This window comes from Homalodisca vitripennis, unplaced genomic scaffold, assembly GCF_021130785.1.
Source record: "Homalodisca vitripennis isolate AUS2020 unplaced genomic scaffold, UT_GWSS_2.1 ScUCBcl_4963;HRSCAF=11436, whole genome shotgun sequence".
In the NCBI taxonomy this organism is placed as follows: Eukaryota; Metazoa; Arthropoda; class Insecta; order Hemiptera; family Cicadellidae; genus Homalodisca; species Homalodisca vitripennis.
Genome location: NW_025781096.1, coordinates 31528 through 45100, shown reverse-complemented (window position 1 = coordinate 45100; position 13573 = coordinate 31528).

The following is a 13573-nucleotide window of genomic DNA, read 5'->3' as shown; positions in this document are numbered from 1 at the left end:
AAAAAACAATTCTCAAGTTTGACCGGCAACATAATATTATTGTATTAATTTAACTACAGTGAGAAGAGTTAAAAAAAATACAATGCGATCATAGAAAAGAATGATACAGATGGTACAAATTAAAACACAAAACATGCACTTATGCAAATAACCATAGAAAGAAAACAAGTTCTGTCAAAGTGACAATAGAAGGTGCGGCCTCATAGCGCCACAGCTCACAGCGCCACAACAAATGTGTGGCGCTATGAGCTGTGGCGCTGTGAGCACTCCGGCCAAATGTGTGGCGCTATGACCTGTGGCGCTATGAGCTGTGGCGCTGTGAGCATGGATCCGATTATTTATTCGGTTGTGTTGGCGCTGTGAGCACTCGACCAAATCTGTGGCGCTGTGAGCCTGGATACGATTATTTATTCGGTTGTGTTGGCGCTGTGAGCACTCAGGCCAATTCTGTGGCGCTATGAGCCAGTCTCTACTTTCTGGTGTTGCATAGCGCCACAACCTCCTATTGGTTCAAATTTATTAAATAATAACCTTGGAGGGGGACACTTGATGTTGGGGAAATATTGCTAAAAAAAGTGTTTGTGTGAGTGGCTAAACGAAGAATTATGTTGTGACATTGAGACCCATTCCTTCGTTTCACTTGTAAACAGCATCTAGGTTATGTTGATATGTGAAATGTATTGGTCTCATTGGCCGTTCCCAGATTTACCGACGTGAAACTGGCCATAGATTCCATCCATAAAAAGAACGAGTACCGGGAACTAGTTCCTAAATGAATCCTAACCTAGTTCATCAACTCAAACCATACAAAATATATATTTAATTAATAACGTGAAGATAAATACTACAAATAAAGATTTTAAATGAACAAACAGTACTTTTATGATAATAATCCACTTTTATAGCAGCAATTTTCAAGACTATACTCAATTAAAAGGCAAGTTTTGAGAAACCCTATAAAAGGGCCCATACCTTAAAAACATACGAGCCAATTTTGATAAAACTTTCTGTACACATTCACTACATAGTCTACTACACTAAAATACAAGCCTCATTCTTAAGCCACGCCTATTTCCGGAGCCACATCGATTTTACAGGCCAAGTGCTGACAAAAACCAATCTATGGACAGCCATATCTCAAAAACGTACGAGCCAATTTTGATAAAACTTTCTGTACACATTCACTACATGGTCTAGTATACTAACATACAAGCCTCATTCTTAGGCCACGCCTATTTCCGGAGCCACATCGATTTTACAGGCCTAGTGCTGACAAAAACCAATCTATGGACAGCCATATCTCAAAAACGTACAAGCGAATTTTGATTAAACTTTCTGTACACATTCACTACATGGTCTAGTATACTAAAATACAAGCCTCATTCTTAGGCCACGCCTATTTCCGGAGCCACATCGATTTTACAGGCCTAGTGCTGACAAAAACCAATCTATGGACAGCCATATCTCAAAAACGTACGAGCCAATTTTGATTAAACTTTCTGTACACATTCACTACATGGACTAGTATACTAAAATACAAGCCTCATTCTTAGGCCACACGCCTATTTCCGGAGCCACATCGATGTTACAGGCCTAGTGCTGACAAAAACCAATCTATGGACAGCCATATCTCAAAAACGTACGAGCCAATTTTGATTAAACTTTCTGTACACATTCACTACATAGTCTAGTATACTAAAATATAAGCCTCATTCTTAGGCCACGCCTATTTCCGGAGCCACATCGATTTTACGTGCTGACAAAAACCAATCTATGGACAGCCATATCTCAAAAACGTACAAGCCAATTTTGATTAAACTTTCTGTACACATTCACTACATGGTCTAATATACTAAAATACAAGCCTCATTCTTAGGCCTCGCCTATTTCCGGAGCCACATCGATTTTACAGGCCTAGTGCTGACAAAAACCAATCTATGGACAGCCATATCTCAAAAACGTACAAGCGAATTTTGATTAAACTTTCTGTACACATTCACTACATGGACTAGTATACTAAAATACAAGCCTCATTCTTAGGCCACGCCTATTTCCGGAGCCACATCGATTTTACAGGCCTAGTGCTGACAAAAACCAATCTATGGACAGCCATATCTCTATGGCTACGTACATACTAACTACATACAACCCCAGATTGTTACAATACGTAGTGTACCTTGTATATTATATATGATTGAATTTCAGTTTAGCTTTCCGCAGAGCATCTCGAGAATGAAATGAGCTATAGATTTGAAACTGTGCATGCAACCCCGGTTTGTTATAATACGTAGTGTACCTTGTATATTATGTATGATTGAATTTCAGTTTAGCTTTCCGCAGAACATCTCGAGAATGAAATGAGCTATAGATTTGAAACTACATGCAACCCCAGTTTGCTACAATATGTAATGTACCTTGTATATTATGTATGATTGAATTTCAGTTTAGCTTCCCGCTGAACATCTCGAGAATGAAATGAGCTATAGATTTGAAACTACATACAACCCCAGTTTGTTACAATACGTAGTGTACCTTGTATATTATGTATGATTGAATTTCAGTTTAGCTTACCGCAGAACATCTCGAGAATGACATGAGCTATAGATTTGAAACTGCATGCAACCCCAGTTTGTTACAATACGTAATGTACCTTGTATATTTTGTATGATTGAATTTCAGTTTAGCTTTCCGCAGAACATCTCGAGAATGAAATAAGCTATAGATTTGAAACTACATACAACCCCAGTTTGTTACAATACGTAATGTACCTTGTATATTATGTATGATTGAATTTCAGTTTAGCTTTCCGCAGAGCATCTCGAGAATGAAATGAGCTATAGATTTGAAACTGTGCATGCAACCCCGGTTTGTTACAATACGTAGTGTACCTTGTATATTATGTATGATTGAATTTCAGTTTAGCTTTCCGCAGAGCATCTCGAGAATGAAATGAGCTATAGATTTGAAACTGTGCATGCAACCCCGGTTTGTTACAATACGTAATGTACCTTGTATATTATGTATGATTGAATTTCAGTTTAGCTTTCCGCAGAGCATCTCGAGAATGAAATGAGCTGTAGATTTGAAACTACATACAACCCCAGTTTGTTACAATACGTAGTGTACCTTGTATATTATGTATGATTGAATTTCAGTTTAGCTTACCGCAGAACATCTCGAGAATGAAATGAGCTATAGATTTGAAACTGCATGCAACCCCAGTTTGTTACAATACGTAATGTACCTTGTATATTTTGTATGATTGAATTTCAGTTTAGCTTTCCGCAGAACATCTCGAGAATGAAATGAGCTATAGATTTGAAACTACATACAACCCCAGTTTGTTACAATACGTAGTGTACCTTGTATATTATGTATGATTGAATTTCAGTTTAGCTTACCGCAGAACATCTCGAGAATGACATGAGCTATAGATTTGAAACTGCATGCAACCCCAGTTTGTTACAATACGTAATGTACCTTGTATATTTTGTATGATTGAATTTCAGTTTAGCTTTCTGCAGAACATCTCGAGAATGAAATGAGCTATAGATTTGAAGCTACATGCAACCCCAGATTGTTACATTACGTAATGTACCTTGTATATTTTGTATGATTGAATTTCAGTTTAGCTTTCTGCAGAACATCTCGAGAATGAAATGAGCTATAGATCTGAAACTACATGCAACCCCAGATTGTTACATTACGTAATGTACCTTGTATATTTTGTATGATTGAATTTCAGTTTAGCTTTCCGCAGAACATCTCGAGAATGAACTGAGCTATAGATATGAAACTGTGCATGCAACCCCGGTATGTTACAATACGTAGTGTACCTTGTATATTTTGTATGATTGAATTTCAGTTTAGGTGTCCGCAGAACATCTCGAGAGTGAAATGAACTATAGATTTGAAACTACATGCAACCCCAGTTTGTTACAATACGTATTGTACCTTGTATATTTTGTATGATTGAATTTCAGTTTAGCTGTCCGCAGAACATCTCGAGAATGAAATGAGCTATAGATTTGAAACTACATACAACCCCAGTTTGTTACAATACGTAATGTACCTTGTATATTTTGTATGATTGAATTTCTGTTTAGCTTTCTGCAGAACATCTCGAGAATGAAATGACCTATAGATTTGAAACTACATACAACCCCAGATTGTTACATTACGTAATGTACCTTGTATATTTTGTATGATTGAATTTCAGTTTAGCTTTCTGCAGAACATCTCGAGAATGAAATGAGCTATAGATTTGAAACTACATGCAACCCCAGATTGTTACATTACGTAATGTACCTTGTATATTATGTATGATTGAATTTCAGTTTAGCTTTCTGCAGTATATCTCGAGAATGAACTGAGCTATAGATATGAAACTGTGCATGCAACCCCGGTTTGTTACAATACGTAGTGTACCTTGTATATTTTGTATGATTGAATTTCAGTTTAGCTGTCCGCAGAACATCTCGAGAATGAAATGAGCTATAGATTTGAAACTACATACAACCCCAGTTTGTTACAATACGTAATGTACCTTGTATATTTTGTATGATTGAATTTCAGTTTAGGTGTCCACAGAACATCTCGAGAATGAAATGAGCTATAGATTTCTCTGGCTGTTGTTCTTCTGTGATTCTCCAGAGGACTTGACAATATCGATTACATTTGATGTTATCTTGACCAAATACTCTCGATTAGCTTATAAGAATAAAAGTAGGCAGATGCTAATTTAATGAACTAAACTAATTTTATTTTATTAAACTATATGTGTCTGAGATAGTAAGAACAACTACTTATTGAATGAACTTACATGATGGCCTCTTAATATACTTGAACGTTTGATTACAGAAAGGAGAGGACCAGTAGCAGCATCTCCAAAGAAAGCAGTAATTCAAATGTTGGGAAATTGGAGTACATGCATTAATCTAGTTATTTATTGTATAACTAAAAGTTTTAATTTAAAATTGTTTTATTATATTCATAGTTTATTTTTTTGAATGCATTTAATTTTTTCTTGTTAATCATACATATTTTAATATATAAAATTAAAATGTTTCATAGTAAATTTTGAAATGTCTTATTTGTTGTTTAAATGTTATTTTTTCGTGACTATATAAAATATTTTGTATTTGTTGTATTTTTAAAAGTTAATTTCAGTTGTGTTTGTTTTTTAATTGTTAGTTTAAATTTGTATTATTAAAAAAAAATATTAGTTTGACATAAGACCAACTTTCCAGTGTTTCCACACTTGTAGAGAAATGTCCTGCAGTCTTAGTTTAATTCAGTTTTCTTTAGTTCAAATATGTTTATGTTCAACTGTGATTTTTGTCCGAAATAAACTTTAATAACATGTGTTTGTTGTTTTTTAATACCAATGTTATGTCTCGTTATATGTGTGTGTGTGTAAACTGTATTATTTATATTCAACAGTTTTTCAATTGATTCACTTATTTAAAACTTTTCCTATAATAAAAATATTGTGTAATCATATTCGTAGCTATGAAATAAAGGATATTTTGTAATAAACACAGTTAAGACCAGATTTAGAATTTCCAAAAACTGTATTATACAAGTAACTAAACTTAAAATAATGCATTTGAATTTTTCTTGTTCATTCTTGCTATTCACATAAACTTCTAATACCATGTACATTTCAAAGACTAATAGTAAATAAATGCACCTGAAACATGCTAGTTACGTGTTTGTTCATATATTGTAACCAATATATTACTTTGAAACATATCAGATGTTACTTTGAAACATATCAGATGTTACTTTGAAACATATCAGATGTTACTTTGAAACATATCAGATGTTACTTTGAAACATATCAGATGTTACTTTGAAACATATCAGATGTTACTTTGAAACATATCAGATGTTACTTTGAAACATATCAGATGTTACTTTGAAACATATCAGATGTTACTTTGAAACATATCAGATGTTACTTTGAAACATATTGTATAAGTTACTTTGAAATGTATCAGATATGTTACTTTGCAACGTATCTGATATGTTACATTGAAACATATACATATATTTGTGACGAAACATGAGAGGACATTCTTGTCAGTTAGATACGTGTCTGAAACTAAGCAGATACATTTTGAAATGTATCTGAAACATTACCAATATTTAAATGAAATATTTTTGATACTATTGGGTGCTATGTGGGTTATTTTGATAGATGTGAGACTTCAGGAGCAGTTGCAGTCATGAGTTCTTCAGAGATTATTCTTCGTGTTCAAAGGGTTCTTATACAAGAGGATAAGATTTGAAACTGCAATGTTTCCACGTGGCATAAATTTTATAATAGAACAATTAGAATAACAAGTGATTCCTTTACTAAAAAGTTCTTTGATAAAATAGTAAATTATTATTATATAAATAATAATAGTTTAAATAAGTATTATACCACTTTTTAAGCCTTACGAAAGTATATTTATTTTTCTTATTTAAATTGGAGGCGATTGGCATGGTGCGCCTGAATTAGCACCCCCTGGACATAGCACCCCCTCGCTACTGACGTCATTTTGACGTCACCAAAGGGGGTGCTAAATCAGCACAGATGCCGTGTCCAGGCCCTGAATAAGCACCCCCTTCGAATAGGGGGGTCCTAATTCAGCGCCTTGACCGTGCTCATGTGCTGATTTAGCACCCCCTTGAATCTGGGCCGTATTGATGAGATGAATAATTACCCCAACGGAATAGAATATATAATCGTTTAACCATATTGCGATTTATTTTTAAATAAAATAAAATAATATATATATATATATATATATATATATATATATATAATAATTTAAATATAATGCAATGAGTACATTTACTGCATTTCTGTCGTTTACTTAATATTTTCAAAAAGAAACAGTTCATTACCAATTGTAAAAATACTATGCATGAAATATACTTAAGTAAACAACTAGGTTCTAGGCATTCAAATACAGGTTTATTTTAGAATAAAATTAATTTGGAATCATGGTACGAACAACGCAGAGGAACTGATATTGCGTAAATCCGGCATGTGTAATAAATATACATGATCAGGGATTACATCAACCTATTAACCAATTTAAAAACAATTATTTATTTATTTTAATTTTTCGAATACCAACCAAAAGCGGGAAAATTTAGAAGCGTGAAATTGTAATTTTGTGACGGCTAAGAGCCAATTATTTTTAATGACGCATCTCAACTGAATTATACTATTTAAACTGAATAGTATAATTCAAACACACTTGACAAACAATTTAAATATTATTTTATATCTACAAGAATCAATATCATTCAGTTATATCCATATCAGTTAGTTCAACTATAATTAAAAAAAAAAGTTGAAAACAATGTTTAAACACGTAGCAATAAATATACTACTGTATTTTCAAAAGCGTTATTGCTTAGGTCAAAACATACATTTATATACTGAGTATTATGGATCTACGTTGCTTAATTTCCCCTCTGTCGGTTAGTGTGCATTTTTTTGTTGTTGTTAAAAATGGAATATCTTGAAAAATCTAAAAGGAAAACCTAATAAATTTAATCCTACCAAGTCTTGGTCAAAACTTTATGGTGGCTAAAAATGATTGTAGGACTGTAGGTCCACGCCTAGTTTTGACGAGGGTGGCTGACGTCACTTTTCTGCAGAGTAGGACAGTTAGTCCACGGGTGTCGGCGTGGACTAACTGTCCTACTTTTCAAAACTGACCTGGCCGTGAAATAACTTTTCTACCTGCGCTCAATCTTCAATCTGTGGAAGAATGTGAGTGATACTTCCACTACACACGCACAGCGTACTGCTTAGGCAGTAAATATAACAGCTTACTCAAACCAAAACTCAAGGTATCACATATGAAGTGGGTTGCTAATTGGGATTAAATTTGAACAAATTCCATACATCACTACATTACTATCTGAGTAATTCGACAATATCCTAATGAATGATAAACATCTACAGTCAGTTTGTTATAATTTTATTATACCTTATCTTGGTCCATCGTTAGCGTAATACGGTATATGCGAGTAGACACGTCACTCATAGTAGGCAACACGTTAATTGAAATGGATAGTTGATTGTTTTATTATTACTGTTATTAATTAAAACTACACTTTAGATCATATTTAATATATCACATTTATAATTGTATCAAATTACTTTAAATATATAACTATAGATAGGCAAAATATTGTATTACCTTAAATAGTGGCTCTTGGCCTATAAACCAAAATTTCTCTCTTGTCTTCAGAGACATATTAGCTTACACAAAAGAGTGCGAGTATATACGAGTACTAACATGTCTCAGGAGGTAAGACGTTATTAAAAATTAATCTTTTAAAATAGGTATAACTCAATTAGGGAAATTTGTTGATTATTTGTACTAACAACGAACTTTATGTTTATTAAAAAAACAACTTGCAGTATAGACAATTTTACAAAGTATTATGAAAACTAATTATGGTCTCATATTAAAAATTCTTATTTTTGAATTACCAATACATGATTAATTACAATTTACAAATAAATGCTGAATTGGATAGTACCGCTAGATTAACCTAAAATGTAAGTTAACTTTCGACTTACAAATTGAGTATAATTTTAGAAGAAAATTACTTTACCGACGGATACTTCTTATTGAAGAAAACAATAACTTATACAAATTTAATAAGTGGGACTATTGCCCAAAGTCCAGATAGGTGATAAATTAAAACAACGTATATTACTCATAATATATGTATTTATACCCATAGTACAATTTTAAAAGGAGGACGATTAACAATAGAATAATATTTTCAACAGAAATGTTATGAACATGAAATTTATTGCATCTTTGTGTGTTTTATTATTGTTTAGCGCTAGAGATTTATATGTTAGTCTTAAAATAAATATTATACCTCTATTTTAAGTTAAACTGTACATTTACAAAGTTAGAAATGTAGCTGATAAAGAAAACACCTGTATACCTATTTTATGTAACATGTTCTGCTCAGTGAATTGCTATGTTATTTGGTACTCACGGTTTTGCTGGGACAAGTTTAATCCTGTCATAATATAAGTGCTAAACCACAAACATTTATGACAATCCAAGTATTATCTTAAAAAACTGACATCATATTTTAGCAAATTTGGATTTAAACAATCGTATCATTACATTTACAGCGAGGACAGTATTTAAAAGCATTTGACCTATTATATTTTAGTTGATGATACATAGGTGAGATGACATGCCCCTTTCATATTACATGGGAAATGTTTATGTGGACATTAGATCCACTTAAAGTAAATTAATTTCTAAAGAAGGAAGTCCTTTAAGCATTGACGCATAAAATAAACGTATTTGCACCGGACACAAGAGATTTTTAAGTTCCATTCAAACTTGCAGTTGCTATTCATGGCTATATGCCGTTACGACATAATTTTAAGTTCGTTCAAATCCCGGAAACACAGTATATAATATTTTTAGTTAGTAGCAAGTTACCAGCGACTTCGGCCACAATAAACTATTTAATAGCTTCTTAAACCCTATTAGTTTTATTCCTCTTTAAAATAAATCAAACCGTTAAAAATGAGGAACATCTTAGTTAATAAAAAATACAAATGATGTAAAAGTGTTGAAAGGCCACGATTACAATATGTTAAAACTAGTAGTTCCCTGCGGTTTCTTACACAATTTTAGACAGCTGTCGTATGACCACTTCTGGTTCGCATAATTCATATTTCCGACACCAACGTTGAGATTTCTTTGTTCCTACGATCCAGGAAATATGTCTAAAAGTGTATACTTATAGTGATTGTATTTATTCCTGGCTTAATATATTTTGTGCCTTAGTTCGCTTTGTTACTTTGTTTGCTCGATCAAGTTTGCGTTTTAGAACAGTCTTTAAATTTATAGTAAAAGTTATATAGTAAATGCTTCTTTGATATCAGATTTACAGTACTCACCAAACTCTGCATACTCAATATTTGCTAAAGTGCACAATTAAAAGTAGATCTTTATTACCAAAACTTTTAATTTTCTTATCTGAATATTTTTGTTACTATGTGTTCAACAATGGTTGCATAAAAGGTTAAATAAGTAGTGGTTACTATCAAGCTAATTCTATGCTTTCAACACCAAATATAAATAAATTGAAAATAATGGTAAAATTATTACACATATGATTATGCTATCATACATTTAAACAGAACAGTTTAACAGACTCGTATTATATAAAATTCTTGTTCTAATTACCTAATTTTTCCGTGCATTTTACGATAGTTTAATAGTTGTTTTAAAAGACCATTATAATCGTTACAGCAATTCTTAAGTTATAAATGATGTATTACTTAACAATATACTTAAGAAAATAAACCCGACTTTCATTTATGCATTTAGCTTTTTGTTTCATTCTTTCTGTAGCTGTATACTGCAGCTAGTTAGAAAGAACTAGTCTAATGAATAATAGTTAAAATATACAGAGTATAGATCTCGAAACATCCGTTCAAGGACAGTAGAGTGAGTACGGCGATCCCCTGTCAAACCCTCGTCAAAAGAAACCCGTGAGTCGGACAGTAGGTCCACGGTCCCGGCCTGGGACCCACTGTCCATCCCTTAAGAAGTAGGTAAGAAATGCTTCCGGCAAAAAGAAACCCGTGAGTCGGACAGTAGGTCCACGGTCCCGGCCTGGGACCCACTGTCCATCCCTTAAGAAGTAGGTAAGAAATGCTTCCGGCAGTTTTACGACGTGGACCTACAGTCCGTTTACCGTCTGAGTCAGCTCATGCTTGTCGCGCTAGGAGTACCACAGGAGGCCTTTTATTAATGTCCATTAAACATCTATAAAGCAGAATATACATGTACAAATAAAACATTTTGCCTATGATGTTGCAATTTTTATTCTGACAAAACCATTCAGAGATTTTTAAAAGAAATTAAATTAAATCTTCTTTCCATTTTAAATTGGTGTAATATAAATTAAATGCAAGTCGTAAGTAAAACCTTGTTTGTTAATTTTGATCTCAGAGGCTACACTTTTCAACATACTCTAAAAAATCACGACTCAAATTGTAATTGTGTTAATTTTGCAAATTGAAACTGTCAAATAATAGGACTTGTTCTAATTTTAAATATGTAGGATTAATTTTTGGATAAAAATCTTTCTTGGATTAACTAATTTCAACAATGCACAACAAAATATTTTATTACATATGAGATCGATGTGATCACACATGCTTCGTAATAAATGCACTTATTCAGTTCAGATTACAGTATGTTTTGAATACACCGGACCGAAATACTTTAGTACTACATTAGTTATAAGATTAAATGAAATAGACTACGACTATTTCAAAATAATATTATTGAATTTTTGAACTCAGTATCAACCTAAACTTATGGTTTATATTAAAAATTAAATATTCTTTTCTGTTGTAACTTACTTATTATAATATTGCAAACTAAAAGGTACTTGTGGTTTATTAATTTTGTGTGTGAAAAATCATTTGATCTCTGTTTACTTGTAAATTAATTTTAACGCCACGGAATGCCGACGTTATTTACGTCTGGTATCTTTGCTTTTGTATATATATTTCACTTAAGTATATTTAAACGTTAATACTTGTAAATATTTTTTTCACTTCTTGCTGTCCGTATACTGTATAATTGGACAGTAATTTTTCCGACAAGTACTATGTTGTAACCTTTACTTTAGAACGAAAATAAATCATTATTATCATATAAATTTCTTTTGGTTACAGTTAAAGAAAAACTATTATTGAGATCTAAAAGAGGAAGCACATGAGGATGGCTGAAAGTGTTATAATTTGTGTGATTTATATTATTTAGCGGCTAATGACTGTTTCTCATATATTCACCCGTCAATAAAACTATTCCAGCAGTTTATTGTAAAAATGTAGGCCTATTTTCAAATTTAAAGGTGAGCGATTACACTGCACACAATAACCATCATGTAACCAAGAAAATAAGTACTGACCAACATGCTTTTGCTGTAGAAACGTTTTACGAACAGTGATTCTTATGTAAAAACTCACAGATTTTTTACAACTCACTTTAACATTGGTTGGCACGGCGCTGTTCAAGATCTAAAAACAATTAAAATCTGGGTAAGTTCATTTACAAATACGGCCTCTACCCAAAATAAAACTGAGGGAAGTCTACAAACTGTTCAAACACCGAACAATGTGGAAAGAGTGAGAGTTGCCGTTAGTCGCAGGCCAAAGCAGGCGGCCTGATTGCAAGCTTTGGCTAGGGTTTTCAAAAACAGATCCCCGCTAAGGATTTTTCACCACGACATTCATTTTTATCTTTGCAAATTCACATTATGCAAGAACTTGTTATTACTAAATACATACAATATTGTTAATGTTAGTATGTAATAATACAAGTTCAGGTCTAGTACACTAAATAGGTATATGAACGTCCATTAAACAATAACTGTATTCTTTTTCAAATACGCATGTCATTCATGAAGAATTTAAAACAATCTGATCATTTAAAAAATTTATAGGTACATGATAAAACTTGTTTTAACTAAAACCAAAAAGTATTCACATAGTCCACACATAGTTCAAAATAGCATGTTAACAACAATTATGCATGTACGAGTGTGAGGACTAATTTTAAAGCGATTTCAATTCAATATACAACATGCAAATTCACAATGACATAAAGCTGATGTGTACAGAAAATAAAAAACTACAATCAATTCGTGATAATTAATACCTGTTCTACTATTATTTCATTAACAATAACAATCTATTTTTAAACATTATAAATACAGATATACACACAAAGATTAATTAATTAATACAAACGTGATTAGCACATAATAGGTTTTAAAATACCGGTTCAAACAATAGAAACAATGTTTCTTGGTTATCACGGGAATTATAACTTTGGAGGTTGGTACAGGGAAGGCGGGTTACCCCTCCAGCGGGTGTTTCCCCCACTCTCAAATCTGTGGCGCTGTGAGCACTCCGGCCAAATCTTTGGCGCTATGACCTGTGGCGCTATGAGCTGTGGCGCTGTGAGCATGGATCCGATTATTTATTCGGTTGTGTTGGCGCTGTGAGCACTCGACCAGATCTGTGGCGCTGTGAGCATGGACCCGATTATTTATTCGGTTGTGTTGGCGCTGTGAGCACTCCGGCCAAATCTGTGGCGCTGTGAGCACATTCACGTTGTGGCGCTGTGAGCAAATTCACGTTGTGGCGCTGTGAGCTTAGGCACTATGAGCCACCACCACAATAGAAATAATATAAATATAAATAATTAAAAGAGCTACCACAGTATAAAGAGTGTTTTTAACGGGTGTTTCAATATACCAACTTTAATTATTATAATAGATTAAAGGAAGTACTAAAGTTAAAAGATATAAGAAGCATATCAAGAAATAAACCATTACTCAAATGTTATGGAAAGAGAAATCTAAAACAAATCAACAAGGACATTTTGTTTTATTGACGTGTTTGTTTTGTGGTCGATGGTTTCTTTGTCCCTACTTCCTTTCCTGGTCGGGTTAGGACAGCCTGGCTGGCTGGGTCATGCATGGCGGGTCTCTG